The following is a 6,000-nucleotide window of genomic DNA, read 5'->3' on the forward strand; positions in this document are numbered from 1 at the left end:
TTTGTGATGTCTCTGCAGAGACATCACCTTGCCCACAAAGGTCCGTATAGTTAAAGCTATGATTTTCCCAGTAGTGATATATGGAAGTGAGAGCTGGACCATAAAGAAGGCTGATCGCCGGAGAATTGATGCTTTTGAATTCTGGTACTGGAGGAGACTCTTGAGAGTCCCATGGACTGCAAGAAGATCAACCCTATCCATTTTAAGGAAATCAGCCCTGAGTGCTCACTGGAAGGACAGATCGTGAAGCTGAGGCTCCAATACTTTGGCCACCTCATGAGAAGAGAAGACTCCCTGGAAAAGACCCTGAGGTTGGGAAAGATGGAGGGCACAAGGAGAAGGGGACGACAGAGGATGAGATGGTTGGACAGTGTTCTCGAAGCTACCAGCATGAGTTAGACCAAACTGCAAGAGGCAGTAGAAGACAGGAGTGCCTGGCGTGCTCTGGTCCATGGTATCATGAAGAGTCGGACAAGACTAAATGACTAAACAACAACAAATCTTTTGTGATTTCGAGCTGTATTCTCACCCCCAAAGGAAGCTGGTCTGTGACTGTATTAATAAATTCATTCATTCATTCACCCCCAAAGTACTTTTTCAAGGCAGCAATCTTATGTGACAACCCAAAACAAGAGATTTTGGGTGCTGTGCCTTGAAAACACGTTTTTGGGGGGTCCACCATCTCACACAGGTCTGGGAAGTTGGGAGTTGGAGTCCAATACTTGTGGCTACCACTGGCCTAGAAAAGCAGTTGCATTGAGGTCCGGTGCCCTTTCCCTCCCATTCACCCCTTTTGCTGTGGAAGACTCTCCTATCCTCTGCTTTATATATGAATTAGGGCAGACGTGTGAACGACAGCCCCCTCGTGTCTCATTCTGCCCCAAGAAGGAAGCAAAGAGAATAATGAGCAGAGAAATGACGAAGCATTGCAATCTTGTAATTTAAAGGATCATTGTGGGGTTTGCAATATGCACATGTTCTTCAATGAAAATTAATGACCTAATAATTTATACAACACAGGACCTATTTGCATGCTTAATTTGGCCACAGTGCCAGCTTTTGTAAAAGTTATGCATTTTGATTTCATAAGTTTTGTCACAATGGGAGGCACCGGCCAGATGTCCTCTTCCTTTGCATGGTTGAGCATGACTGACAATTGCACCGATTCCTACAGGGCCCAGAGCTTTGCATATGCTCTGTTGAATGTGCAGATCTCCTCATTCTAACATTTATAGAAATCGTGCCTACACACCAGTGTTCCCATAATGCATCAGCAACCACTGGGTGCGAGCAGACCAGTGCGGCAAAACTCAGGAGACAACAATTCTCTTGTCTTTTTGTCATTGACTTGTTGTGATGTCGTTCATTGAGAAAAACCTCCCTGAGACTTAGCACAGCTCTCGCTCTCTCTGCACACAAGCGTATGGCTTTGTTACCCGAAATCTCTGCAAGGCTGCAAAAATTAAAAGCCGAGAAATGCTAAATCAGCAGCATTATTAACTTTTCCATGTTGCGCGCCCGCCATATAATTTATGGGGTTCATTACAAGGTATAAATGGTAACAAATTAAAGAACAGAAAGAGGCAGTAGCAATAATATCAATTTGCACATTCAAGAGTGAAATAATGGAAGAAGGGGGCTTCTAAATGTACAGATAAAGGACTGGATTTCAAGGAGGAAAGCCTGAACTTTACAAGCCACATTTCCATGGGCTTTCAAGTGAAACTTCAATGTCTTATGCCAGGCACCCCCAAACTCGGCCCTCTAGATGTTTTGGGACTACAACTCCCATCATCCCTAGCTAACAGGGCCAGTGGTCAGGGATGATGGGAATTGTAGTCCCAAAGCATCTGAGTTTGGGGGTGCCTGCCTTATGCCATGCCCAAGATTTCCAAACAGCTTTGTAGCATCTGCCATACGTATGGGCCTTAAGATGTCATTTCTTAAACTCCTGCATCAGCTTCAGCTCTGCTGAAATCAATGGCACTTTACTTATTACAACCCATTTCAGGGCAACTCTATACATCTACATGTTTGCTGCATGCCGCAAGTCATATTATGTTGGGGTTGCCATACGTCCGGAATTTCCTGGACATAGCCAGGAAGATACAAGGAGATGGAACCTTTAGAAGACATTTGAAGGCAGCCCTGCTTTAATTTGCTTTATATGTTGTTTTAGTCTGCTGGATGGATTCTTCATGCATGCTGCCCTGGGGACTGTATGGCAAATAGCTATAGACCCTCCAAGTGTCCCTATTTTCCAGGGATATCCCTGATTTAGAGAAGCTGTCCTGGTTTCTGATTTGAGCCCAGAATGTCCCACTTTTCCTTGGGATTTCCCTGTTTTCATTGGAGAAATGTTGGAGGCTATGGTAGGATGCCTGTATTTTCATTAGAGACATGTTGGAGGGTATGGAGTTATCCGACCCCCGAGTTGTCTGAAGGCAATCCTGTATAGGGATTTTTTTAAGGTTTAATGTTTTATTATGTTTTTATATATGTTGGAAGGTGCCCAGAGTGGCTGGGGCAGCCCAGTCAGATGGGCAGAGTATAAATAATAGAATTCTTATTCTTATTCATATTTGTATTTGTATTCTTGAACAGGATGTCCCTATTTTCATCGGAAAAGTGTTAGAGGGTATACGCTTGTGGAATAGAAGGAGTGCTATTCGGCAGCAAAATGTTTTGAGCTGGCTCTGGTAGACTGAATCAAATGTATGGCCTTTAAGGACCGTAAGAACTTCTCTTCAGAGCTAGAAACTGAACAATGGCAACAAAGAGAGTAAAAATGCATTTTAAGGCGATGGCCTCCTTCTGTGGCTTGAACCTTCCTCTTCAGGAATGAAAGCATACGGGCTAACTTCACAGTCTGTTGGTTCTCCTCCTCGCCACTTCATAAATCATACCTTATTATTTATTGAGAGTGTTTTTTGCCTGTGTAAAAAATAGGAAGAATGAGAGACGGACACATTATAAAGCATGAATGGCTGCAGAAGATTGCCCCTGCAAGGCATTGTTGATGAAGGGTGCTTAAAAAAGAAAAATGAAATGATTTTTTTATATATATATAAAAAGGTGGATGTTTGGCAATAAAGAATGGGAGATTGCCCTATTTATATTTCACAGATAATTGCGTAGGAGCACAGAATAATCACCAGCCCTGCCTAAGATGATAAAATGGAGCTCTTCTTTACAATTTTGAATTGAACGGTCCTCTTGAACTAATGCTTGGTCCATTCAGCAATACAATAATCGAGGCTTAATCAGAAACGACTGGATGGTTTCTATGTATACGACAAGCAAGGCTGTTATCCTATAGCTCTGGTGAGGCGAAAACAAATTAGTGAGTGACACAGCAAGTGGAGTATTATAGGGACTTGTCCACCCATTGATTTTCCTTATCTCCCAGGGATAACTTGTACACTCCTACGTCTTTCTAATCATGTGGAAACATCACCAGAGCACCCAAAACACTTTTGCATCACCTCTCCAAAGCTTAAAGCAGCTTACAATAAAGCTAAGATATCTAAAAGCTTAGAAGTGGCATCAAAACAGGTCCCAAATTCAAGCAACAGCACCTACAGCAGGGGTTGCGATCAACTCTGGTCCTCCAGATTTATAGGTATTATGATAAATGGAAACTGTTCTGCACCTACTGGGTTTGTTCTGATGGTACCTAACTAATATCAATAACGAATGTAACTCCAAATTTGGTCTCTTTCCCTCTCTGTGGATGTGAATGAGTAAGAGAGATTATAAACACCACTAAGGTGAAAAAGTATTCATCAGGGTACCCAAAATGGTACACCTCCAGATATTGTTTGAGTCCAGGTGGTGTTGGATTCCAACTCTCAACACTGGACATGCCGGCTGGGGATGATGGGAACAACATCTCAAAGGTACCACATTGTCTACCCCTGCCACACATGCTGGTACAGAAAAGCCATAAGTGGGCAATTCATTGGTCTCTTTGGTAAAAGATGGTCCTCTCAAAAGTGCATCCCATTGAGTGTCATGGGACTTTAACAACAACAACATATTATTTATACCCCGCCCATCTGGCTGAGTTTCCCCAGCCACTCTGGGCAGCTCCCAACCCACTATTAAAAACACAATAGTTGCTTATTGCCTTGAAATCTGATGGGAGGGCATTCCACAGAGTGGGCACCACTACCGAGAAGGCCCTCTGCCTGGTTCCCTGTAACCTCACTTCTCGCAGGGAGGGAACTGCCAGAAGGCCCTCGGCGCTGGGCCTCAGTGTCTGGGCTGAACGATGGGGGTGGAGACACTCCTTCAGGTATACAGGACCAAGGCTGTTTAGGGCTTTCAAGGTCAGCACCAACACTTTGAATTGTGCTTAGAAATGTACAGGGAGCCAATGCAGGTCTCTCAGGACCGGTGTTATATTGGTCAATACAGGGTACAGGGGGAAAAACCAACCCCTTCAAAGGCTCCCTTTTCAAGAGATCTAATCTAGCTTTCTAAATTGTATATTTTGTTAACTTTGCCCTACGTCCCTGCTTCCTGCATTAAGTGTGTCTGATTTTTGCTGGGATGTTTTTACCTGTTTCCCCTGTTCAAATGTTTGCCTTTGCGAAGAGCGAGAGGAGAAATGCCTTATTCCCCGAGGGGGCAGCTGTACTTATGCATGGCATTTCAATCGCATGCTGTTATTCAAACAATTAGAAATCCCACAGACCATGCAAGGAATTATCTGGGCACAACACAGAGCAGTTTTATTATTACACAGCGCTTAATGAAAATGATTTGGAGGACCCCAAAAACCTCGTAACGTAAAGAAACCCTGAATAATTGGTATATTTATTATTATTATTATTAAGGATCACGATGAAAATGCTGGTTACTGGACGTATGTCAAGCTATAATGCACTAACGTGGAGAAGGTACTCACTGCTACCCTGCCTTGCATACCAAGTGTGACACAACAGAGTGAGGCTGTGGTGAAGAGCCAAGGGTAGGAATAAGAACCAGGCAGCTGCCAGCGGTCCTCTGCTCTTTGCAGGCAACAAAACAAAAATAAAATAAAAATGTTCCTTGGTCTTAAGGGACCTACATTTACCTGGTAGCCCCTTTGAATTCAGTGCCTCAGACTTCCAAGGCAGCGTGTGCTTGGGATTATAAATGCACTTCCATAAATATCAATAGCCGGATTTGCAAACCTACTAGCAGGAAGCCTGCCTTGATGGCCGAAATATAAATGGAAACTTATTCTAGGAATATATGCTGGAAGGAACAGGTGAGCACTTGCATAACAAACAAGCAGACCTTTCCCCCCCGCTTTGCTACCCATTGCCCTGGGTACGTAGGGGCTCACACTTAACGGCACCGCTGCTGGGTTTAATCATCTTATTTTCCCTACATCTGTTGTCATTTTCTTTCATACAGGCTTGATGGTTGCTGTGCTGCGCTGCACAGCCTCTGCAGGTATATATTTGTGTGTGTGTGTGGTGTGTGTGTGTGTGTGTGTGTGTGTGTTTGTGTGGACATCTAGGGATGGGGGAGAATTTTGGTTCAACTTGCAATGGCAGTGAACTCTATCTGACGTCAGAACTCTGACGGATCCTGCTCAGATGAGAATACAGGTGTGTGGATTAGGTTGTGTGTCTACGAACCTTTTGGGAGCGTGATTCCATCTTAATTTGTATGAGATGCTCTGAGGGCTTTCCTTCCTTCCTTCCTTCCTTCCTTCCTTCCTTCCTTCCTTCCTTCCTTCTACAAACATTTCTAGCTGCTTGTTAGTTTGTTAAATGTCCTGAGAGTTGTCAGAAGACCCCTACCCCCCTCAGAAATCTACAATTCCTTGGATTCCTTGGGAAGAGGGACTGATCCTTAACCACTCTGGAAATTGTATTTATGTAGGAGGGAATAGGGGTCCCCTAACAACTCTTAGCACCCTTAATAAACTATATTTCACAGAATTCTTTTTTTTGGGTGGTGGTGGTGGAGACCATGAGCATAGCCAGGATTTATGTTGGCGGG

The 6,000-nt window shown here is 43.8% G+C and overlaps 1 protein-coding gene across 1 annotated transcript in view; it reads right to left on the minus strand.

The window, feature by feature from the left end:
• Positions 1-6,000, minus strand: part of TMEFF2 (transmembrane protein with EGF like and two follistatin like domains 2) — a 253,143-nt gene that overhangs the window by 58,229 nt on the left and 188,914 nt on the right. The window lies entirely within an intron of this gene.

The sequence above is a fragment of the Podarcis tiliguerta genome (genome assembly GCF_965153285.1).
Source record: "Podarcis tiliguerta genome assembly, chromosome: 1".
NCBI lineage: Eukaryota > Metazoa > Chordata > Lepidosauria > Squamata > Lacertidae > Podarcis > Podarcis tiliguerta.